The sequence below is a fragment of the Hyperolius riggenbachi genome, chromosome 2, assembly GCF_040937935.1.
Source record: "Hyperolius riggenbachi isolate aHypRig1 chromosome 2, aHypRig1.pri, whole genome shotgun sequence".
Taxonomy (NCBI): Eukaryota; Metazoa; Chordata; class Amphibia; order Anura; family Hyperoliidae; genus Hyperolius; species Hyperolius riggenbachi.
The window spans coordinates 197775307-197801836 of NC_090647.1; the positions used below are offsets into that span (position 1 = coordinate 197775307).

At 42.6% G+C, this 26530-nt stretch overlaps 1 protein-coding gene across 4 annotated transcripts in view; it reads right to left on the reverse strand.

The window, feature by feature from the left end:
* The window catches only part of DOCK9 (dedicator of cytokinesis 9), a 414823-nt gene that overhangs the window by 354788 nt on the left and 33505 nt on the right, over positions 1-26530 (reverse strand). The window lies entirely within an intron of this gene.

Genomic DNA, 26530 nt, shown 5'->3' on the forward strand with positions numbered 1-26530 from the left:
TATGAAATCAAATAATTTGATATGTTGCTAAATTTGGTTTGGTGACTACGAATTAAATGGTACTTGAGAAGGATGAAAAGAAAAGTTTTATACATACCTGGGGTTTCTTCCAGCCCCCTCCAGGCTAATCAGTCCCTCGCTGTCCACCTCCACCACCTAGATCTTCTGCTATGAGTCCTGGTAATTCAGCCTGTCAGCGCAGTCCAGCCACATGCCGCTACCACAGCCAGGAGCGTTCTGCACCTGCGCAATAGTGCTGCACAGGTGTAGTATGCTCCCGGCGGCGCAGTGTGTGCATGCGCACTACGCCAGACTGGCTCAAGTACCTGGACTCATAGCAGAAGATCCAGGTGGCGGATGAGGACAGCGAGGGACTGATTATCCTGAAGGGGGCTGGAGGAAGCCCCAGGTATGTATACAACTTTAATTTCATATGTCTCAGGTTTACTTTATTACACAGTAGTACTATACTCTACATATGCACTCCCCACAGAGCTGCAGGGAATCCGATGAGAATGTTGTGCACATTGAACACAGAGGTGTTGTCTATCACCCATAAACCTGGTTCAGATTATGCATGAAGAATGTGTAATAGAGGAAGAATCTCCTTATTCCCCTGCAGAGTACCTGCACATCACTCTTACATGTACCCACAGTTGCATTGCCTAGGGCCTGATAGATGTTCTTTGTTCCAGTCTGTACCTTTTACAAGTACTCTTACCAAGGACTAGTTTTAGTCTATGACTAAAGGGAATAAATATGTCCGTCTCCATATCCTTCTCACTTCAGTTGTCTTTTAAAATTCCTAAGCGTTGGCAGTTAAGAGACGAATTTCATGTTACATACTTTCAATCAACAAGATTGTAATATGCAAATTAGAGGAGTCGGAGTCGAGGAGTCGGAGGAATCCTAAACTAAGGAGTCGGAGGATTTTTGTACCGACTCCACAGCCCTGCATTCGAATGCCGCTATCGACACACTCCCAACCCGCCGGCGATCGAGCGAAGTCTTCCCCGCGGACAGATCGACAGGAACGATCCATTTCTGAGGGAAATCGATCTGTCGGTCGGCGTTTGCGCAATGATTTCATAGCATTCATCACAGTGATCGAATCTGCTGTATATCGGCGGGAAATAGTATAAGTGTATGGGCTCCTTTAGTATACAGAGTTACCAAATGTTACATTATCATTCAACCCGAGATGACTTAGAAGGAAAACTTAATACTTATCCAGCCCCCCTCGGCCTGATCCGTCCCTCGCCTCCTGGATCCTCTGCCATCACTCCCCGTAACTCTGGGAGTCGAGGATTACTGCATTTGCCTGCATAGTCTCGCTCCTGTAGCCGGCAGCGTTCTGCAACTGTGCAGTACTACTGTACAGGTGCGGAACGCTCCCACCCATGGGAGTGCAACAGGGAATCACGTGTGGCTGCACTGTGCCCACTGGCCGTAGTTAGCGAGAGGATTGCGGAGAATCCAGAAGGCAAAGGACGTCGGCGTGGCAGCAATCAGGCCGAAGGAAGCCCCAGGTATGTATGAATTTTTCCTTTTAAGTCATCTCAGGTACGTTTTAAAAACTTTTGATCATGTGACCAGAAGCAGACCAAAGGAAAGAATAGAAGGCCTGTTTGGATTCCTCTTCATAGAAGCAAGACTCCGAGAATTTTTATCCAACTGCGATCCGAAAGTCTGGAAGTGTCTACATATGAAAGTGGTTTCTAAACAAGAACTTTAGAAGTCTTTTACTGGACATCAACAATTCAAGTAGCTGGAAATAAAAAAAAAAAGCTACAGCCCAACTAACCACTCAGAGCTAGGAGATCATTTGTGTCGGGGGTTGGACTTTAATAAATTCCCCATAAATCGAAAGGAGAATCACTTTCCATGAATAACAAAGGAACCACTTTTCAATTGAAAAAGTACCAAAGGGCAGGAGAAAAAAGTACTGTCAAATTTATTCTGAATATTTTATTACTTGCTGGTAGCTTAAAAAGGCATTTTATTGATAAAGTGTGAAAATATCACCTTGGGGAAAAGGTGAATTGAATAAGGGCCCTTGTATTCATGTAATAAGTTTAATTTCCTATTTAATTCACTAGTGGAAAGCACACAAAGGCTCAGCACACAATATGGACAAAGGACAAGAACACATTATTTAAAAAAAATTGTGGCTTCCAGAACAACCTGTGCTGTTCACCATATAAGGCATGTTGGGATTAGGATACATTGCTGCTTTATTTGTTGCATACCACTTGTACTATAGACTAATATCCATTTATGCAATATTGCCCTGGCCAAATGGGCCTCAATGCTTTTTTCCAGGGTGATTGACAAAACCCTGTACTTCAAATCTGTAAAAGCAATATAGATCAAGCAGGCACCTCCTAAATATCTATCTTAACTTATCCAAGCAGATAACAACCACCGTTTCAAGGCCATTTACTCTTTTCTTAAAGGGAAGGTTCAGGGAGGGTGGTTAAAAAATAAAAATCAATTTCCACTTACCTGGGGCTTCCTCCAGCCCGTGGCAGACAGGAGGTGCCCTCGCCGCCGCTCCGCAGGCTCCCGGTGGTCTCCGGTGGCCGACCCGACCTGGCCAGGCCGGCTGCCAGGTCGGGCTCTTCTGCGCTCCAAGGCCCGGCACTTCTGCGTCCCACGCCGGTGCGCTGACGTCCGCCGTCATCGGACGTCCGCCGGGCTGTACTGCGCAGGCGCAGAACTACTGCGCCTGCGCAGTACAGCCCGGAGGACGTCCGATGACGTCAGCGTGCCAGCGTGGGACGCAGAGGTGCCGGGCCTTGGAGCGCGGAAGAGCCCGACCTGGCAGCCGGCCTGGCCAGGTCGGCCACCGGAGAACACCGGGAGCCTGCGGAGCGGCGGCGAGGGCACCTCCTGCCTGCCACGGGCTGGAGGAAGCCCCAGGTAAGTGGAAATTGATTTTTATTTTTTTACCACCCTCCCTGAACCTTCCCTTTAAAGTGGATCTGAGATAAAATTTCACTTATTGCATAATTGTGTTCCTTGCATACAGTTTATAAGGCACTCCTCAAGTCAAATACTTTGTTTATGGTTTTAATACCATAATTCCCTATAAAACTAAACAAGCCTCGCCCACAGCTCCTCTAGCGCCATGGCACTAGGCGACCCATGTAGCAAGGGCTTATGGGAGCTCAGTCTGGGCAGGAGGAGGTGGTGGTTAGTAGTAGCCAGAGATTTCAGAAGCAGAGGGGAGTGAAGTTTTCACAGGCTGAGGGGAGGAGATTCAGAGCAGCTTGCCTGTATAATGATCACAAGCAGAACATGGCTGCTGTCATTGTATCACAGGAAGAAATAATCATCTACTGTTTGCAGCTAGATTTGCTGTGTAAACTGTCTAAACTTTAGATAAGATATATAGACAAATTACTTGTTATAGAAAGTTTTTCATCTCGGATCCGCTTTAAGGACATTCAAGTCTGAAGCATGTGTAAATGACTCTTTAAAAACCATGTACCTCATGCCCTTACTAAAAGCAATCTGTGAAGTTCCAGTGGCCACAGCACAAATGTAAACAGCACTCCTGATCTCTCAGTGACCGATCCGGGTCATAAGATTGTCAGGAATTGCTGGCAGACCATGCATGCTCAATGAAAGAAAGCACTGATTCACATCTTTCTTTTGTGCAGATTTTTGTTTTGCAGAGTATGCGTGGTTCAGAACTCGCACATGTCCAGTTCAAAACGCACTGGCACATGATCACGGGTGCTTTCTGAGGAAAGGATTCGACAGACAGGATGGTAGAATATTAAAAAAAAAAAAAAAAAAGGAGGGAACGAGGAAGACTCTGAAGACAACGAGCAGCAGGAAAAGTTTCAGGATTAAGTTATTTATGTGCTTTATTTGAAGCTTATATTTCACAGAAGTCTGGTTTTTTATTTCCATAGTAAAGAAGCCAAAAACAAACAAAGTCAGAATAGTCCTTAATAAGACTAATCCATAAATCAGTGTAAATTGTCAACTTCTCCAATACGGTATACTGTATGACAGGGACACACCCCTACAGTTTACATTCTGTTGGAGAAAAGCCAAATATTTCATCTGTAGTTCTAAGGAAAAAGCTGATTATCATTGCGCTGCAATTTTTATAAGTAGGTGTTTCAACCTGCACAAAAGCAAATACAAGTGATCTATTCTTATAGCAGTGTAGGAAGTGGTTTGCCATATTAGTTAACCACACTTAAATCTGATAATAAAACGTTCCCTATAATTCTGGCAAGGAGTCATCCAGAAAGAGAATAGCTCCAGAGTTAGGTGAATGGATGGCAGAGAAGAAAAAAACAGAAAAACTGGCAACAGATTACTGTATATATTCGGTAGTCAGGAAGGTAGGAACAGTGTTTCTCAGTGTCTGTAATGCATGTAATGAGACACATTTCCTCCATTAATCAGGAAACCAAGCACAATAGGGGATTGACTTTACCAGGAATATACTTAAACTTTTGTTGGACTTCCGTTTAGCAATTATTCTAAGTCCATTTGGTTGCCTTTAGTTTCCCAGTTGTAATCTTCAGCATATATATTTCTGGAATGCAGATTTACACAGCTCAGATGATTCACACATAGGCTGCAACCAGTCTAGCATGCTATATCACCCATCTCTGTTGCTGCAAGTTACCACATGCAGTCATACTTCTAATACACATTTGCAATAATGGTAACCCAAGTGGATTGCTCTTGATCATATCGGGTGGTTTTTCTTCAGTCAGACACGGAGGGTTTCTCAGTCACCGTGGTGAGCTCCATGAGGAGAGTGAGGAGGAGAACACAAGGGAGCGAGCTGCCAGCCCTTGCCGTGGTACACAATACAATTTAGGACTGCCCCCCCACCCACCTCAATGTTCTATACATGTATGTGAAGTGATTTTAAAAGGATTGGTTTATTTCATTTTTGTAAACTAAGCACTGCTATGACTGTAAATATAAGTTATTTATGACTATTATCTGAGAAGTAGAACATTTTATCATTTTCTCTTTATAATACAGTTTACATTTATTAGGAGTCGAAGCAGCTCCTTGACTCCAACTCCACATCCCTGCTTTTCAAGCAACCCAAGTTGTGCAAATATGCCTTTCCTGTGCTTTAGTACTGCCATGTATGAAATACATTGTTGTTTGTCTCTTTTGATAAATAAAAATTATGATATTTTAAGCTTATCATAATTGTTGTGGTTTTATGTTTGGGGTATATGCCTTCCTTATTTGTCTCCTATTTGGGTATTTTTATGGAATAAATTCTACAATATGTATGCACTTACATATACACACACAATTTATTGTATTTATAAAGCGCCAACATATTACGAAGCGCTGGACATTACACTTCATTGCGCTTTTGTTCGCTTTTTATCAGCACATCAATGTTACAGATTAATACGCGTTGTCACAAAGCAGACAGAAGCGCACTAGTGTGAATGAGGCCTACGCTTAAAGACAATATTTAGGGGTGACATACAGCGATAAGACAATACAGGAATACATGCAAACCAGATCACGCAGCACAGTTTGAGTACCAGGGTAATGCTTAGTCAGTCACTGGATGAGAGCATGGAGATTAGGCCAATCGAGTTCACTCAGATCCATAGGATGGGTGTACGGTAATGGAGGTGCATGAACAGGTAGGAGACACAAGGAGGAGGACCCTGCAGAAAACTTAGAATCTAGATGCAAATTAAGTTTTCTAGGTATATTGCAGCATGCCTCCCCTGGCTTCACCCTAGGAATATGGTCTCATAACAAACAGAAAAATTTTAACGTGTACCCGAGGGCACGTGTGACATGGTGACAAACATGTATCTACAGTGCTAAACATATAAATAACCAGGCTGTTTAACATGCTTTACTTTGCTGCCTAAAAGAGTTAATATTTAAACATGGAAGAGTGACAGCTTCTGTCTTGTCGGTACCTTGTTGGGAATATAGTAAACATCTCTGATAAGCAAATTACAGCCATAAAGTTTTCCTAGCAGAATACAACTTCTGAGAGCAGAGGGAGATAAAATACATGAACTATTGACTTTTTTTTTATAACTCTGGTACACTTATTAGGCTGCCACAGAGCAGAGGCAACAAACATTCAATCTAGTTTGCAAATGTGTAAATATTAAAGGAATACTATCAATACCCAAGTGTTATAAAATGGCATGTACAAATAATGTCTAGGTAGCTGTGTAAACATTTTCCTACTTTTCATGTTAAATATCAGAGGCAAAAGCTTTAATTTATTGAGTGTAGGATTTAGCTATATTGGGACAAATCAATTGCAGAAGGGGTGTCTGCTTCAATGCACAGCCAGTGTTGCAAATCACACTACAGAGTATTTTTCTCTGAAAGCAAAAACGGTATAAAAAGTTGTGACAATTACAAATGTTCATAACAAGTTTCCTCTTCTTTCTTCAGACACTTCAGTCAGAAACACACGACACAGAAGCTGCAGCTGTTGGGAGCTTTCTCTCTCTCACACACAGTTACACACAGGGTTAACTGATCAAGTGAGGGGAATTTCCCCTCTCCTCATGGCTCATTCTGCCGTCAGTTTTGGAGTCAGTAAAGTTTCAAAAGTATTTTGATAACAGTAAACAAAGAGGTTGCTAGTGAAAATGTATACACCAGTACTTAGCAGCACTTCCCAAACAATTTCTATCTCAATTGAAACAAATATGTGAATCGATAGTGTTCCTTTAAATAAAACTATGGGCTGAAAAAAAAAATTGCATAAATATAATGGTTTATCTAATCGGTTCATTTTTACCTCGGGTTCAGTTTCAACAGAACATTTGCAAACAGTATGAATATGGGAGACCTAAAAACATTCACGTTTTTGGGTAGAGCTTTTCTTTGGGTTTCTAAAATATAACAGCAGACTAATTTGCAGCACAGAAGCATCCATGGCAACCTGCATATGTTGTAAAAATAAATAGAACCAATATAAAATGGTGTTCCAGCAATTAACCGGCACAATGCACAGAGAACTTAGTAGTGGAATAACACAACAACATACCATATTTTTCGGACTATAAGACGCACCTAGGTTTAGAGGAGAAAAACCAGAAGAAAATAAAATATACTTAACCAGGTGCATCCATGGTGAAGGGGCATCTTGTGGATTATGCCCCCTTTGTACCTCTTGCACCTTGTGTCCTTCTCTTTTTATTTATTTATATAGCGGCAACATATTACGCAGCGATGTACAGCGTATATTTGTCTTATCGTTAACTGTCCCTCAGAAAGGCTCACAATCTAATCCTTACCATAGTCATATGTCTATGTATGTATCGTGTAGTATATGTATCATAGTCTAGGGCCAATTTAAAGGGAAGCCAATTTACTTATCTGTAGGTTTTTGGGATATGGGAGGAAATTGGAGTGCCTGGAGAAAACCCATGCAGACACTGGGAGAACATACAAACTCCTTGCAGATGTTGACCTGGCTGGTAATTGAACCGGGGACCCAGCGTTGCAAGGCTAGAGCGCTAACCACGACGCCACCGTGCTGCCCTCTGTCCCACTTCAGAGTCCTCCTGTGTCCCCCATGTGTCCGCTTCTGTCCTTGTGTCCTCCTCTATGCCCCTTTGTGTCCCCGTGTCTTCTGTTTGTTCCCGTGTCCTCCTCTGCATGGGCAAAGTACAGGGAGTGCCCAGCATTGCAGCAGGTTGGAGGTTCATATTGGCAGACGTTCACAAGTCAGGAACTCCCTGCATTTGGACTATAAGACACAATGACTTTCTTCACCACTTTTGGGGAAGAAAAAGTGAGTCTTATGGTCCCAAAGTACAGTAGTTAAAGAGACACTGAAGTGAAAAAAAATGATATAAGGAATTGGTTGTGTAGTACGTATAATTACTAGAACATTAGCAGCAAAGATAATATTCTCATATTCTCATTTCTATAGGTTTTTTTTATAATATTGCATCATTCTCTAATATTTGCAGTTTACGCACTACTTAGCATTCTAAATGATTTTACAGAGCAGGCTAGTAAACTTTTGACCTGTCCTCTGCAAGAACAAAAATACAGTGACTGACACTTGAGATAATAAGCTTCAGAAGACAGAGCTCCCTGCGACTTTGAAAGTCGTGGAGCTCAATGGCTATATATTTTGCATAGATAACAACTGGAGTTTCTTAACTCTTCCTGTACTGGAAATATTAGACTTATGTCTCTGTTCCTAATGTTTTATTTCTTAGCTGTACTACACATACAAATCATATCAATTTTTTTTCCGCTTCAGGTGTTTCTTTAGACAAGGCTTGGAAAACATTACATAGGTAATTTTATAATATTTCACATGACAATTTTATTGCAAGTCTGGTTTTCTGAATACAAAATTTTTTTTTTTTAAAGTATACTGAATAGAGCCTAAAGTACTATAAAATGGGGCTCCGATTCATAATGCAATTGAGTTTCCTTTACCAATTTATTTTAAAATACAAGCATGCCACTCCTATAGTTTACATTGCAAAGATGACTCATCACAAGCTAGTTCTCCCATTATCACGGTTTGCTTTGGTGCTTATAATATCTACACGTGGATAATAAGCTATTTAAAGTTACAAGAAAATACTGATAAAATTTATCTGGAAATTTTGCGTACTGCAGCATTGCACTGTACAACACAGTGCAACGCTATGGGCCGATCTACCACCGCTTCCCCGCCAGATCCGATCAAACAAAATTTTCATCTGACCACTATCTCAATCAAAACTATGGTAAGTCAATGCAGCTTGTTTCGCTATAGATTTCCAGCAGATTCTAGAGAGAGTGATTGAATCTGGCAGGAAAAATCGATGTGTGTATTGTCCTGCTATAAGATGTGTACACGTGCTAGAATAAACCTGGCCATGAATCTAGCATGTGCATAGATGTCTCATGAGGTCACTTAACCATTTTAGCCGCAGGGACTAGAGTCTCATGTCCGCAACTGCTGCGGCTGTAGCCACAGGGACACAAGACTCACGTTGCTACAGTTGGGGGGGCTGCGCGTGCAGGCGGAAAGCTCACAATCGCCATGTTCCCGACGTATGGCAAGGGAAAGAAGTCCCCTGAGACAATCAGTTTTTGTCCAGCGAGAATGATCACTGTTTTTGTTCAAAAACAGCGATTCTCTGATCGTGTCATTGCGCTCCCTCCCACTCGCTTGTTTCCGCAGTTCTAGCTGCCAATCTTTAGATTAATGAATGGGAACTTTGTTCCCATTTATTCAATCCCCCCTTCCCCCCCCCCCCCCCCCCCGTGATCGCCGGCATCTATGAGATGTGTCACTTCCGAGTAACACAGCTATGCATTACTTCCTATCTGGCATGTTTATTGTACGCTTATAGGAAATATTGCGCGGGAATAACTTGTGGCCAAATAGTAAAACTACACCTACACACATTAGGGAATACATTTTGTTTTTAATATGTATGTCAAAAGGGTATATTATTATTAAATGATGTGTTTGAAATTAGTGATGGATGTAAAACAAAAAATGCACCTTTATTTCCAAATAAAGTATTGTCACCATACATTGTACTAAGGCAGGCTTTCTCAATCAGGGTTCCCTGGAACCCCACGGTTCCTTGAGTACTCTGCAGGGGTTCCTTGGCATTTTCCCTCATTGTGGAGGAAGTATAATAGAGCACATTATAATAGAGAAGCACTAAATTGGGAGTCAGCATAATAATGAGCACATTAATAAAATGCTCTAGAATAAGGAGACAAGATAATGAGTGGCAGTGTAACGGGTGTAGTGTAATAAACAGCCTCACCTATTTTTGAAGACCATGCTTACTGCAAAATAAACGCAGAAGTTCCTTGAGATCAAAAAGTTATTTGCAGGGTTCCTCCAGGGTAAAAAGGTTGAGAAAGGCTGTACTAGCGATATAATTTAAACGTTTACGATAACCGTGACAAATGGGCAAATAAAATGTGTGGCTTTTATCCACAGTTTTACATTTTATTTTAAAACTATAATGGCCAAAATCTGAGAAAATTATTTTTTATTTGTTTCCTTATTCTCATTAAAATGCAATAAAACAATACTTAGCATAATGTACCAGAAATAATGTACCAGCATAATGTAAAGAAAGCCTAAATGGTGGGAATAAAATAAGGTATAGATCATTTCATTGGGATAAGTAGTGATAAAGTTATTGGGGAATGAATGGGAGGAGCGCTGAAATGTGAAAATTCCTCTCATCCATAAGGTGAAAACAACACGTGGGCTGAAATGGTTAAAGATGCAGCATGTTGGATCTTAAACTGATGGCAATGGTCAAGCACATTCTTCCTCTCCTTACCTTGTTATAGTGAAAGACTGTGGTGGTTTTGCCACATTTTGTTTTTAATTTTGAGTACATTTTCCTTCAAGTGGATATTCTGAAGTGACAGCTCTAGTGGTGTGGAATGCTGTAAGCTTGGGCACACAATTTTCTCCTTTTATGGGTGCTGAGCCAAACCCTCCCTGAGTCAATTTTCCTGAAATCGCTGCAGAATGCACTTTTGCAAGCACAGCCAGTGAAAATGGGCCCTAAAGGCCCTTTGTCTGGGTGTCCCTGCACACTATGACAAACTTCTGTTTTGTTACCCAGACAAAGGGCCTTTAGGGCCCGTTTTCACTGGCTATGCTACAAACTTGCTACAGAAAAGCAACTTCATCATGGGCAGAAGGGAGAAGCTGTCTTTTTAGTATAGCATAAGTTTCTGTTATTGAATGCCAAATTATAAGACAGATCTTTGCAAAAAATAAGCATTACTTACTTATACTGTATGCAGGTCTTCCTTTAAAACGTTTTGCTTGAATCATTTGGGAGAATCCCCAAAAGAACAAATCAAATGGTCCCTAGCAACAAGAAGTGTTTGGCTTGTCAGGGAATGCCAGGCCGCAATAACTGGTATGCATTGTTTATTTTCCTGTGATCTGCATTATCTCAAGCTGGCAGACGTCTTGGATATTTCCAAATGCCTACACACTGATAGCTTGTAAATACTACCTTTTAGAGAAATGATCCATTGCTTTTTTCCAGCTATACTTTACAAAGTATGACTTTACTCCTCTTCATAAAGGTTTTGCATATTGATTACACTCCACCTTAGTCTGAAATAGATGTTAATCTTTCCATAGCTGCTATAACCACATGATCAGAATGTAATTTTCTACAAGGAGAAATACATTCTATTATAATTAAAGCTCAATTCAGAGCAGCACTCCAAAAACGAAAAAATAAATATGTAACAATCTTAAAAAAGCCCTTAAAGGGGAACTTCAGCCTAAACAAGCATAATGCCATTAAGTTACATTAGTTATGTTAATTAGAATAGATGGGTAATATAAATTTTTACCCACCCTGTTTTAAAAGAACAGGCAAATGTTTATGATTCATGGGGGCTGCCATCTTTGTCATGGGGGCAGCCATCTTTTTGGTTGAAAGGAGGTGACAAGGAGCAGGAGACACAGTTCCAACTGTCCTGTGTCCTGATCACCCCTCCCAGCTGCACACGCTAGCCTTCAAATGATAAATTCAAAATGTAAAGAAAAAAAAAATTGCACCAAAACAGCAGAACGAGAACATCAGAAATCCCATCATGCTTTGCCCAGCATCAGGGGAAAAAAGCCCGGGCAGTTTTCTTCTGTGCAGCTAAAAATGAGGCTTGTATAAGAGAAACAAAGTTCTGATGCTGTGGAACTGTTAAAGAAACACCAGGCCTTTTCAGTGCTGCTGAGTAGATTTTTAGTCGGGAGGTTCACTTTAAATGCAGCAGTGAAATGTACCATAACCATCTACAAAGTCCCTTGTGCGCCATAATTCCAATGAAGAAAACTGCTCAAATTATCCTGTCCAAGTCTAGAACCTTGTATCTAGATAGAACTCAGCTGAGGTGGCTACCAGAAGATGCTACATCACGAGCCACACTATTGTCCCTTCTCCTAAAGAGACAGTAAACATCGCTTGGGTATACCAAGCAACGTGTCTCTACAGCATTCCTTCCCCATAGTGTCAACCACATGATTGAGATTAATCTTGACAGGCAAAACTAGTAGTGGGAGTGCCCCTTAACTCTCAACAATGCTCGTGTGTCCCATTACATAAAACGTGTCAGAGGCTTCTTCAAATAGGAGGCTGGTCAAGAGTTTCAGTGGCACTTCATAGGGTGTATCCATGTATGGTATTTTCTTTACTAAATGTTTTCATTTAAGGATCCACGCCCAGTATGATATGATTAACCCCATTTCCAGGAACTTTATTTTAGTTTTGAACTATGTGGAAAAAGGTTAGACATTTTTTGGACTGCAACTAGTGTCCCCAATGGAGTGATTTTCCCTTATCGCCTGTCCCTGCACCCTACTTTGAGTTTTGTGGTTTCATTGGCCAATGATTGACCAATTTAACCATTTCCGTGTAGCATGAGGACCAACGGATATTGAATACTACAAACAGATTGTTTAGGTAGGCTCCCATACTACATGGATGTGGTAAAATTGGCTTTCAAAATTGGATGTGTGTACACACTCTTAAGAGTATCCTCTTTAGTATGAGGGTCAACAGACATTGAATACTATGAGAAGATTGTGTAGGGAAACTTTCATATTAACATGGAGGAGGTAAAATTGATCAATGATTGGCCAATCATAATTGAAAGTGTGTACCAGGCTTTAGAACCCTTTAATTGCTGTTCCTTTTTTCTGTCCCCAAAACCACGCGTTTGCTGGTTGGGAGCTTACGCTTCCAGACTCTAGTATATGAGCAAAGTGCAAAAATAAATGGCAAACAGAAGTCCTAATAGTAAAGATTGAGAAGATGTTGTGGATCCTTGGCAGTCATCTCAGTCACACATAAGCAAACTATTTGTGTTCATTTACCATTTCCATGTAGTATGAGGCAATCAGATTTGAAATAATTTGAACAGATTGTGTAGGTAAGCTCTCATAGTACACAGAAGTGTATGCACCTTTAAAAAGTGATTAAGCAATATTCACTGGAATAATGAAACCGTGGATTTTACCTCCAATCATGAGGTTTTGTTTTGTAATCCAAAAATCTAATTTTAATAGAGTTTAATTTATGCCATCAATAGAGCTGAATAAAATGAATCCAATGTACATAAAAAGGCAACTATTTTTCATAATTGATGTCATAATTAAGCTCACTGTTCAGAGGAAAAAAAAAAATCAAAAAAAAGATTTTGACGCACTGTGTGGACTTCCAGGAACCTGACAAACAGTCTTTGTTTGAGTTTTACAGAAAATCCCCTTAATGACATCTCAAATGCCAGGCCAGGTGAGTAGTGTAGTAGAAATGTACAGTTATTTTAAGGCTATGTTCGTGCCAGGTGCATGTGCTTATGTAAGTTCTTTGCTTTTTTGCTAAAGGACTCCATTAAACTGATTTAAAATAAACCTGAGACAGTGATAGCAAAAGGATATTTACTAACCTGGGGCTACCTTCAGCCCCCTTTAGTCCGTTCGCTCTCTCTGTGTCCAACTGGTCCTCTTTGTTCTGCCGTTGTGGAGTCTGCAGTCCAGCAAGGTTAAGAACCACTGCACATGCTCTGTTCTTGGCCACGCATGCTCTCGATCACGTTCTCCCGTGGCTGGGAGCATTCCGCACAAGAACAGTTAGTTAAACTGCACATAAACAGAAAGCTCCCGGCTGTGGGAGTGAGATAGGGGAGTGTGTGTTTAAAAATCGCTCTAAATACTAGGGTTCTTTTTTTAAAAGAGAATCTGTATTTAAAAAATATGCCCCTGGGAGGTACTCACCTCAGGAGGGGGAAGCCTCTGGATCCTATCCAGTCTTCCCCCGTCCTCCTCTGTCCCACAATGGTCTCGTTGCGGGTCCAGGAACGGCGAGCATGTAAATATTTACCTTTCCGGCTCCAGCGCAGGCACAGTTACCGAAATGGTCTCGGAAATAGACGGAAGTAGCCAATCCCAGTCGGGTCCGGTCTACTGCGCAGGCGTAAGACGCCTGCACAGTAGAGCGGACCTGACTGGAATCGGCTATTTCCCTCTATTTCCATGCTGAGAGCAGCAACAGCGCCACCCGCTGGAGCCAGGGAAGGTAAATATATATCAAGCGTTGTCAGGCTTGTCAAGCGAGGATTGCGGGAGACTTCGGGGGAGCCAGCGCTGGATTGCCTGCAGCTACAGGGATCATTGGGACCCTGAGGATTCCCCCTGCCAAGGTAAGTACACCCCAGGGGACGTTTGAGTTTTTTTTTTATTACAGAGTCTCTTTAACCTCCTTGCCGGTTATCCCGAGCTCAGCACGGTGTAACCTGCACAGGAGGATTTCTCAGGCCCCGCTGGGCCGATTTGCATAATTTTTTTTTCCTACACGCAGCTAGCACTTTGCTAGCTGCGTGTAGTACGCGATCGCCGCCGCTACCCGCCGATTCACCGCTACCCCGAGCCGCACCCCCCTCCCCCCCAAGACCCCTGCGCAGCCTGGCTAATCAGTGCCAGGCAGCGCTGAGGGGTGGATCGGGATTCCCTATGACGCCCCGACGTCCATGATGTCATCCCACCCCGTCGCCATGGCGACCGGGGAAGCCCTGCAGGAAATCCCATTCTGAACGGGATTTCCTGCTTACTCTGATCGCCGAAGGCGATCGGAGTGGGTGGGAGGATGCCGCCGCTCAGCGGCTATCATGTAGCGAGCCATGGACTCGCTACATGATTTGAAGAAAAAAAGAAAAAAAAAGTGCTGCGCTGCCTCCTTGCCGGTGGGAATTAGACCGGCAAGGATGTTAAAAAGTTAAACTAGTGTTTTTGACAGCATTTTGGAGTCACAAGTGGGCCCCAGGCCTTAGTGAATAAAGCATGAAAATAATAGGTTTCCATATGAAAAGAAAAATCACAGGGCTGGTTCACACTCCAAGAGCTTTTTCTAAGAGCTTGTGATTTTTAAGTGAACCTGAGGTGGTGCGGGGGGGGCAGATGGGAAACAGAGGCATGTTGTTCTCTGCCTCATGACATGCTTCTGTGTCCCCCAGACGCCTCTCTCTGCCCCCCCCCCATACCACGCTATAGCCCCCCCGAAATTAGCAAAAATAATTTTTGGTATTTCGGAGGGCAATAGGTGAAGAGGGATTCCCTGCTCAAATGCCCACTAGGGGCGTTCCTGCAGGCTTTCCCCAGCTGCCATTGGATAGCTGTCTCTCCCTGGCCGCGTCCTCTGCCACTACCCCCTTCTCCCTGTATGCTGGGAGAAGAATCTCCCTCTCCTTCAAACGTCTTGACCCCAGAGGTCACTAAAGTGAGCGCTAGCAGGCCAAAGGAGCAGCGGAGAGCGACATGGACACACAGCCCCCCGGATCAGGAAGCATAATTTATTTTAGGTGCCCACCTTGGGCTCTCGTTAAAAGCTCCTGCCAATGTAATGCTATGAGTTTGTTCTCACTTTAGCAATGTGATTTTGTAGAAATCCCCCATAGAATTGCATTAGGAAGAGCTTTTAATATATCTAGCGTTTAAAAAGCTCCTGTAGTGTGAATCAGCCCTTAGCATTGCATTACCAAGGTCTTGAAGCATAAACCAAGACTAAGGCCTGGAACCCACTGCAAACCGCAAACGCTAAACGCAACCGCTAGCGTTTTGCCTGAGCGGTTTGCAAGCTGATTCATGCGAGTTTTCGGTCGCGTTTTGCAACAGTGTATTTTTTTCCTCAGCGGTTGTGTAGCGTTTTGCGTTTCGCGTTTTTATCCTGATTGGTCCTGTGAATAATTTTTAATTTTGTTACAGTGTGCTGAACCGCAAAACGCTAGCAGAACCGCTCAGTTTAGGTTTTGCTGAGCGTTTCTGCTAGCGTTTCAATACTTTGCATTGAAGCGCTAACGCTCCCAAAATGCTGCATGTCCTGCGTTTGCGTTTCTGAGAAACGCAAACGCTCCTGTGGAAGTTGCCCCATCCATTAACATTAGCCCAGCGTTTTGGCAAACTGCTAGCGTATCGCAGTGCTGCCAAAACGCTGCCAAAAGCGCTCCTGTGGGTTCCAGCCCTAATTGTAACTATGTTGCAATTAACCTTTAATACCTTCAAACGAGCCCTCAAGACTCACCTTTTCATGCTTGTGTAACCTGATATATATCAGCACCATAAAGCCCCATACACACGCTCAACCGCGGTCTTTTATGCAGCACAGTTGTCAACTTTTGTTGTGAAACAAGTTGAAACAACTAAAAAAAAAAGTATTTTGCTATTGTTCAAACAGCTAATAAGACTGATAAGAAGTTAATCCAACTGTTGGATTGACTTCTTATCAGTTTTATCAGCTGTTTGAACAATAGCAAAATACTTTTTTTTTAGTCGTTTCAACTTGTTTCACAACAAAAGTTTGACAATTGCATAAAAGACCACTGTTGAGCGTGTGTATGGGGGCTTAACACGTTCTGCTGGGCACCTTCTCAGACGTACCTATTGTCTCTACCCCTCTACCAGATTGTAAGCCTCTGGCCCGGCCCTCCTTCCTAGTGTTTTCAGTTTGATTATGCAATCTTATTGTCCCTCACCCCCTCTTGTGGACTAGAACAGTCTCTATTATGACCAGACACTGAACTACTGTTATCAAATAATTTACATAATCTTGTTTTGTTGTGAGCTGCTTGTATGTTAACCCATTTATCTATTGTGCACTGCTTCATAATATGTTGTCGCTCTATAAATAAAATAAATGATAATAAATGGCACCCCATTCTCCCCCACATGGCCAATTTTCTGCTCGGCAACAGTATTGTCACTTTAAAATCACTTGACTGCAATTATATTAAGATGCACAGCCTCACTAACAACACACCAGTGCTTTGTTGCCATCAGCTTAATGTCACAAATGTTCAGTCAGAGACAGGGCAGTGAATGGCTCTGTTGCTAACAACACTGTGCTAGGTAATGAACATGCATCCTGGTAATACTCCACTGGTGGTCCTAGTGCAGAGGAAAATTACTTGTGGACATAGGCCCTACCCAGCTAGTCAAATCCCAATGAATCCTTTATTAATTACAGATATAATTAACCCATTCCTCCTACTTCTCTTCATCGACAGGGATTTAATTTAATTACGGTAACTCTGTATTAACCCCTTCATTTCCAGTCTCATTTTAATAAAAAAGTTACACTTTTTTTTTTCTGTAGTAAAAATTTTTTTGAACTTGGCACAAAAAGTTAACTATAAGCAGCCTTGTTTACCACAGCATATTTGCTGTTCTTACCTGGGCACCTCTGAGTCCTCTGCAATTAAAAATAATTAATGGCATTGGCTGCCTCATGTGGTCAATCATATCCTAACCTCTGAAATACAGGTCCTTCTCAAAAAATTAGCATATTGTGATAAAGTTCATTATTTTCTGTAATGTACTGATAAACAGACTTTCATATATTTTAGATTCATTACACACAACTGAAGTAGTTCAAGCCTTTTCTTGTTTTAATATTGATGATTTTGGCATACAGCTCATGAAAACCCAAAATTCCTATCTCAAAAAATTAGCATATTTCATCCGACCAATAAAAGAAAAGTGTTTTTAAAACAAAAAAAAGTCAACCTTCAAATAATTATGTTCAGTTATGCACTCAATACTCGGTCGGGAATCCTTTTGCAGAAATGACTGCTTCAATGCGGCGTGGCATGGAGGCAATCAGCCTGTGGCACTGCTCAGGTGTTATGGAGGCCCAGGATGCTTTGATAGCGGCCTTAAGCTCATCCAGAGTGTTGGGTCTTGCGTCTCTCAACTTTCTCTTCACAATATCCCACAGATTCTCTATGGGGTTCAGTTCAGGAGAGTTGGCAGGCCAATTGAGCACAGTAATACCATGGTCAGTAAACCATTTACCAGTGTTTTGGCACTGTGAGCAGGTGCCAGGTCGTGCTGAAAAATGAAATCATCTCCATAAAGCTGATTAGCAGATGGAAGCATGAAGTGCTCCAAAATCTCCTGATAGCAAGCTGCATTGACCCTGCCCTTGATAAAACACAGTGGACCAACACCAGCAGCTGACCTGGCACCCCAGACCATCACTGACTGTGGGTACTTGACACTGGACTTCAGGCATTTTGTCATTTCCCTCTCCCCAGTCTTCCTCCAGACTCTGGCACCTTGATTTCCGAATGACATGCAAAAGTTGCTTTCATCCGAGAAAATTACTTTGGACCACTGAGCAACAGTCCAGTGCTGCTTCTCTGTAGCCCAGGTCAGGCGCTTCTGCCGCTGTTTTTGGTTCAAAAGTGGCTTGACCTGGGGAATGGGGCACCTGTAGCCCATTTCCTGCACACGCCTTTACACGGTGGCTCTGGATGTTTCTACTCCAGACTCAGTCCACTGCTTCTGCAGGTCCCCCAAGGTCTGGAATCTGTCCTCCACAATCTTCCTCAGGGTCTGGTCACCTCTTTTCATTGTGCAGCGTTTTCTGCTGGGCTGTGGAGTCGGAGCCGTGGAGTCGGAGCAATTTTGGGTGCCTGGAGTCGGAGTCGGGAAAAAATGCACTGACTCCGACTCCTAATGAATTTGTAACTGTAATTAAAATAGGAAATATGATAAAATGTTCTATTTCTCAAATAATAGTCATTAAAAATAATGTATATATACAGTAATAGCTGTGCTTAGTCCACAAAAATGAAATAAACCAATCAAAATTAGTTACTTGTGCTGCTTCAATAAAGCAGTCCCCGTATTTTTAAGGTCAGATATACATATCTGATTGTGACTGTATATATGATGTGTACACAGGAATCTCTTATATATACTAAATAACATCTAGGCTGTAAGAATAAAGCCTGATGTGTAGCTGTGTCACTAATAGAGATGGTCAATGAGATGGAAATAATTCTGCATTGATGCTGATTTATGCAAATGTATGCACTCCCTTTGCTCATGAAATCAAATCATTTGATATTATGTTAAAATTTGGTTTGGTGACTACAGATTAAAGGGTACCTGAGGCGGATGAAAAGTAAAGTTTTATACATACCTGGGGCTTTCTCCAGCCCCCTTCAGGCCAATCAGTCCCTCACTGTCCTCCACCATCTGTATCTTCTGCTATGAGTCCTGGTAATTCAGCCAGTGAGCGCAGTCCGGCCGCATGCCCGTTCCACAGCCAGGAGCGTTCTGCACCTGCGCAATAGTGCTGCGCAAGTGTAGTACGCTCCCGGCGGCGGAGTGTGTGTATGCGCACTGCGCCCGACTGGCTCAAGTACCTGGACTCATAGCAGAAGATACAGGTGGTGGAGGAGGACAACGAGGGACTGATTATCCTGAAGGCGGCTGGAGGAAGCCCAAAGTATGTATAAAACTTTAATTTCATCTGTCTCAGGTTTACTTTGTTACACAGTAGTACTATACTCTACATATGCACTCGCCACAGAGCTGCAGGGAATCCACTGAGAATGTTGTGCACATTGAACACAGAGGTGTTGTCTATCACCCATAAACCTGGTTCAGATTGTACATGAAGAATGTGTATAAGAGGAAGAATCTCCTCATTCCCCTGCAGAGTACCTGCACATAATTCTTACATGTACCCACAGTTACATTGCCTAGGGCCTGATAGATGTTCTTTGTTCCGGTTTGTACCTTTTACAAGTACTCTTACCAAGGACTAGTTTTAGTCTAAAGGGAATAAATATAGTAGTCTACATATCCTTCTCACTTCAGTTGTCTTGTAAAATTCCTAAGCGTTGGCAGTTAGAGACGAATTTCATGTTACATACTTTTAATCAACAAAATTGTAATATGCAAATTAGAGGAGTCGGAGTGGAGGAGTCGGAGTCGGTGGATTTTTGGACCGACTCCACAGCCCTGGTTTTCTGCCACACTTTTTCCATCCCACAGACTTCCCACTGAGGTGACTTGATACAGCACTCTGGGAACAGCCTATTCGTTCAGAAATTTCTTTCTGTGTCTTACCCTCTTGCTTGAGGGTGTCAACGATGTCCTTCTGGACAGCAGTCAGGTCGGTAGTCTTATGCTGGGCATACATGGGCCGACCCTGCGGCCGATTAGCCGCCGGATCGACCTCCGCCGCGTCCCCACTCGTCCGCGCAGATCGATTCCCCGCTCATCCCCGCCGGCGGTGCTTATCAGCCGCTCGATTCCCTGCCATTGTCCGCCGGCGGGAATCGAGCGGCATGATCGGGCCCAGGGCTGTGGAGTCGGTACAAAAATCCACCGACTCCGACTCATTAGTTTAGGATTCCACCGACTCAGACTCCTCTAATTCGCATATTACAATCTTGTTGATTGAAATTATGTAACATGAAATTCGTCTCTTAACTGCCAACGCTTAGGAATTTTAAAAGACAACTGAAGTGAGAAGGATATGGAGACTGCCATATTTATTCCCTTTAGTCATAGACTAAAACTAGTCCTTGGTAAGAGTACTTGTAAAAGGTACAGACCGGAACAAAGAACATCTATCAGGCCCTAGGCAATGTAACTGTGGGTACATGTAAGAGTGATGTGCAGGTACTCTTCAGGGGAATAAGGAGATTCTTCTTCTATTGCACATTCTTCATGCACAATCTGAACCAGGTTTATGGGTGATAAACACCTCTGTGTTCAATGTGCACAACATTCTCATCGGCTCTGTGGAGAGTGCATATGTAGAGTATAGTACTACTGTGTAACAAAGTAAACCTGAGACAGATGAAATTAAAGTTTTATACATACCTGGGGCTTCCTCCAGCCCCCTTCAGGATAATCAGTCCCTCGCTGTCCTCATCCGCCACCTGGATCTTCTGGTATGAGTCCAGGTACTTGAGCCATTTTGGCGTAGTGCGCATGCACACACTCCACCGCCGGGAGCGTACTACACCAGCACTATTGCACAGGTGCAGAACGCTCATGGCTGTGGAAGCGGCATGCTGCCGGACTGCGCTGACTGGCTGAATTACCAGGACTCATAGCAGAAGATCCAGGTGGTGGAGGTGGACAGCGAGGGACTGATTAGCCTGAAGGGGGCTGGAAGAAGCCCCAGGTATGTATAAAAAAACTTTTCTTTGCATCCTTCTCAGGTACCATTTAATTCGTAGTCGCCAAACCAAATTTTAACAACATATCAAATTATTTGATTTCACGAGCAAAGAGAGTGCATACATTTGCATAAATCAGAATCAACGCAGAATTATTTCCATCTCATTGACCATCTCTATCAGTGACACGGCTACACATCAGGCTTTATACTTACAGCATAGATGTTATTTAGTATATATAAGAGCTTCCTATGTACACATCATATATACAGTCACAATCAGATGTGTATATCTGACTTTAAAAATACGGGGACTGCTTTATTGAAGCAGCACAACTAACTAATTTTAATTGGTTTATTTCATTTTTGTGGACTAAGCACAGCTATTACTGTATGTATAAATTATTTATGATGACCATTATCTGAGAAATATATACTATTTTGTCATATTTTCTATTTTAATTACAGTTTAAATTCATTAGGAGTCGGAGTTGGTGCATTTTTTCCCGACTCCAGGCACCCAAAATTGTCCAACTCAGACTCCACAGCCCTGATTGGGCCAGCTGAATATTATCAGCTGGCCGGATCAGCGGGTCGATACACGGTACAGAAACGTACCGTGTATCCCCAGCATAACCCATGATTGCAGTTTAGAGTGATGAACCAGGCTGGGAGTTTTTAAAAGCCTCAGGAATCTTTTGCAGGTGTTTAGAGTTAATCAGTTGATTCAGATGATTAGGTTAATAGCTCGTTTAGAGAACCTTTTCATGATATGCTAATTTTTTGAGATAGGAATTTGGGGTTTTCATGAGCTGTATGCCAAAATCATCAATATTAACCAGTTCAGCCTTCACTCGTTTTCACTTTATGCATCCTAGCAATGTTCACCTCCCATTCATTAGCCTATAACTTTATCACTACTTATCGCAATGAACTGATCTATATCTTGTTTTTTCCGCCACCAATTAATTAGGCTTTCTTTGGGTGGTACATTTTGCTAAGAGCTACCTTACTGTAAACGCATTTTAACAGTAAGAATAAGAAAAAAAATGAAAAAATTCATTATTAGTTTTCGGCCATTATAGTTTTAAAATAAAACATGCCTCCATAATTAAAACCCACATATTGTATTTGCCCATTTGTCACGGTTATTTCACCGTTTAAATTATGTCCCTATCACAATGTATCGCGACAATATTTTATTTGGAATAAAAGAGCATTTTTTCTGTTTTGCATCCATCACTATTTACAAGCTTATAAAAAAAAAAATAGAGAGAAATATTTCATCTTTACATAGATATTTAAAAAGTTTAGACCCTTAGGTAAATATTTATGTGTTTTTGTTTTTTTTTGTTTTTTTTATAGTAATGTTTTTTTTGGTTTTTTTTATTAAACATTTTATGTGGGTATTTTTGGGAGGGTGGGATATAAATAGTTTTATTTGGGGAAATATTTGTGTATTGTAATGTTTTTTCCATTTACTTGTAGTTTTACTTTTTGGCCACAAGATGGCAATCTCGATTTTGTTTACATGACGTCACTCTAAGCGTACAATGTACGCTTAGAGGGACAGAGCTTCAGAAAAAGTGTAGCTTCCGAGAGAAGCTGTCGCTTTTTCTGCAGGGGAGAGGAATCAGTGATCGGGCACCATAGCCCGATACATTGATTCCTGGGCTACCGAATCCGCGGCCGGGAGTGTGCGTGCACGCGCGCGATCGGCCGCGGGAGCGCGCGGACGCGCACGTGGCCTCCTGGACGTAGATACTACGTCCTGGAGGCATAAATGGTTAAAACAATAAAAGGCTTGAACTACTTTGTGTAATGAATGTAAAATATATGAAAGTCTAATGTTTATCAGTACATTACAGAAACAAATGAACTTTATCACAATATGCTAATTTTTTTAGAAGGACCTGTACAGCACAGGATGCAATGTTACATCTATGGGGATATGGTGTGTGAGTAACAACATAATCCACCTCAGCTAAGTAAAGGAATTTTGTAGTGAAGTGTTGCCACATGTTTCAGTAAAGCTGATTGGAATGTTTGCAAAGTTCAGAATTAATTTTCAGTTGCTACCATCATTATTGTAAGCTTAGAGACTTCAGGGTTACTACACTAGTGGACCCAAATTAAGCTTTTTCATAAAACATGTTAAAGGACAACTGAAGTGAGAGGTATATGGAGACTTCAATATTTATTTCCTTTTAACCACTTGATGACCGAGCCTTTACCCCCCCTTAAGGACCAGCGCTGTATTTGCTGATCTGTGCTGGGTGGGCTCTACAGCCCCCAGCACAGATCAAACACCAGGCAGAGCGACCAGATCGCCCCCCTTTTTTCCCCACTAGGGGGATGATGTGCTGGGGGGGGGTCTGATCGCTCCTGCCTGCGTGTGGCTGGCGAGGTGGGGGGACACCTCAAAGCCCCCTCCTCCGCAGGATTCCCCCTCTCCCTCTCCTCCCTTCCTTCCCCGGAGATCCGAGGCTGCACAGGAACGGATCTGTCCTGTGCAGCCTCTAACAGGCTCCTGCCTGTCATGTGACAGCGATCCCCGGCCGCTGATTGGGGGGGAAAATCGCTGATCCGGTACAACGCTGCTACTGTTAACAGCGTTGTACAAATGTAAACAAAGTGGATCGGCGGCCCGCAGGCTATTCACGGAGCCCCCCGCCGTGAATGGACAGGAAGCAGCCGCTCGCGCAAGCGGATACTTCCTGATTAATTAGCCTGCAGCCGGCGACGCAAATCTGCGTCGCTGGTCCTGCAGCTGCCACTTTGCCAACGCGCGGTATGAGTGCGCGGTCGGCAAGTGGTTAAGGAATATTAGTTGTCTGGCTATTCTGACAATCATCTGCCCCCAATTATTTCAGCCATAGACCCTGAACAAGCATGTAGCAGATCAGATGTTTCTGCCATTGTCAAATCTGACAAGATTAGCTGCATGCTTGTTTCAGGTACGTGATTCAGATACTACCGCAGCCAAATAGACCAGCAGAGCTGCCAGGAAACTGGTATTGTTTAAAAGGAAATAAACATGGCAGCCTCCTTATTCTCATTACAGCTGCCCTTTAAAGGGGTGAAAGGGATATGGAGGCTGTCATATATATTTCCTTGTGAATAATGCCAGTTGCTTGGCAGCCCCCATTAATCTCCGGACATAACCCTGGAACAAGCATATGATAATCCAGTAAAACCTGAGTCAGCTGAGTCAGGGTACATGATCTGCTGTATGCTTTTTCACAGTCTATGGCTAAAAGTATAGAGAGACAGGATCAGGAGGACTGCCAAGCAACAGATAGTGTTTAAAAGGACATAAAGTAAGTATCCTATGTAATCGTTTTAAAAAAAAAAAAAAGATGATCTCAGAGTCTCTTCTGTAATCAGGCAAAGCTGTTGCCACTAGCAACACATTTCATTCCCTACATGATTCATTCCCTACAATTCTTCAATGCAACTGAAAAATAACATTTTCTGTCTCAAGATACCAATTTCTAATCTACTGTAGCAATGCACTGGTTGGGAACACAAGCTCCTAGCTTAGAAGCATTTATGTGTTGCCCAAGATTTGTCACAGAACATTTCTGTAACTACATTTCGGCAAATATGCATTTTGCTGCTATGCCAAATGAAAAGCAGTAGAAATCCTGTGTGTAATATTATACCAATGCTTGTGCAGCATACATAGGCTATTATATTACCATTCAAAGGGAAACTCGAGTAGCAGGAATGCCTAGACAACACAAAATACAATAGTGAAATTCTTACATATCTGAAATGGAGGAAATACTGCACAGACTGTAAGCACGTAAAAAAACCATAGCAACCAAACAACTATTTAAACCGAGCCACAAATCACACGAAGAAATGCCAGATACCAAATCAGAAACTTTTGAGCAAAAGTTCATTTTCTCACCTTGGAACAGAGTAACCAAGCAGCTCAGGATGACCCAAACTACTAGGAATGTATAGGGGGATAAAAAGGACCAAAAAGCCCTCCTACTAAAAAAAGCAAAGCTTGGTGTATTTGCCTTCTTAAAACAGAAGGAAATCTGCAATAATTCAGCTATAAATGAACATTTGTGGTTACCCACAATGCACTACTACTGAATATGCAAATTATCCCTTTTCGCCCTTGTTAAGCCAAGCAAGCATCCAGAACTGCTGGTGTATAGCAAGCCTATAGCTTTAAATTTTACACAGCCTTATCAAACCCACATGTAGCATGGAAAAAATGTTTGCCCATATGAAGCGTCAGATACCTAGACTCAAGGGAAATCATGTAAATACGCATTGGAAAAGGGAGGGGCAACACTAGAGACTTAAAGCAAATCTGAACATAAACTGATAATTAATAATATGTGTAATACAGATAACAAATAGAAAGTTAGTAGCAAAGAAAGAGTCTCCATTGTTTTCCATAACAGGAAGAGCTAAAACACTTGAGTTATCTACTGGGCTGTGGAGTCGGTACAAAAATCTTCCAACTCAGACTCCTTAGTTTATGAAACCACGACTCCGACTCCAACTCCGGGTACCCAAAATGGCTCAGACTCCTTAGTCTAATACTTAAAAGGGCTGTGGTTTTTGTACAAAAATCATCCGAAACAGACTCCTCAGTTTATGAAATCAACGACTCCGACTCCAACTCCGGGTGCCCAAAATTACTCCGACTCCACAGCCCTGGTTATCTATGCAAAAGAGCTTGTCTGAGATAGACGACTAACTTAAAGTGGACCTGAACTCAGAATTTCCTCTCTGAAAGATGAGCAACAGCATGACCTTCAAAGGACAACTGTAGTGAGAGGTATACAGAGGCTGCCATATTTATTCCCCCTTAAGCAAGAAATTCAACTGGTTTGCCTGGCTGACCTGCTGATCTATTTGGATGCAGTAGTGTCTGAATAACACCAGAAACAAGCATGCAGCTAATCTTGTCAGATCTGACATTAATGTCGGAAACACTTGATCTGCTGCATGCTTGTTCAGGGTCTATGGCTAAAAGTATAAGAGAAAGAGGATCAGCAGGGCAGCCAGGCAACTGCACAAAAGGAAAAAAACATGGCAGCCTCCCTACACTTGTCCTTTAACCCTTTTGGAACCGGCCGCCTAACCCCCCCCCCTTTAAGGACCAGGTGTTTTTGCTGAAGGGGGGCGCGTTTGGGGGGTTAGGGCAGCCGGATCCCTGCAGGGTCTTGCTGGGCAGTGTCCTCCCATGGTGGCCAGGTGCCCCCCCCTGCATGCAAACCCCATCACACACCTTCCAGGATCCAGCAATGGGCCGCAGCGGACCCCTGTGCTCCGGCCGGCATCTCTACTCTTTTACTGCAGCTCAGTTCCGGGTCGCAGCTTGATGACGTCATCAAGCCGGGACCTGGCACTGTCGTCATAAGGAGCAGAGATGCCGGCAAGAACGGTGGGAAGCGCCGATCGTCGCGGGAACGGCAGGGAGGTGAGTGGATCAATCTCTGAAGCAGTTGAGCTTCAGAGGTTGATTCACTCATCTTCTTTCCCCCCCCTTACCGCCGCAGCTGTCAAATTGGTCACTACAA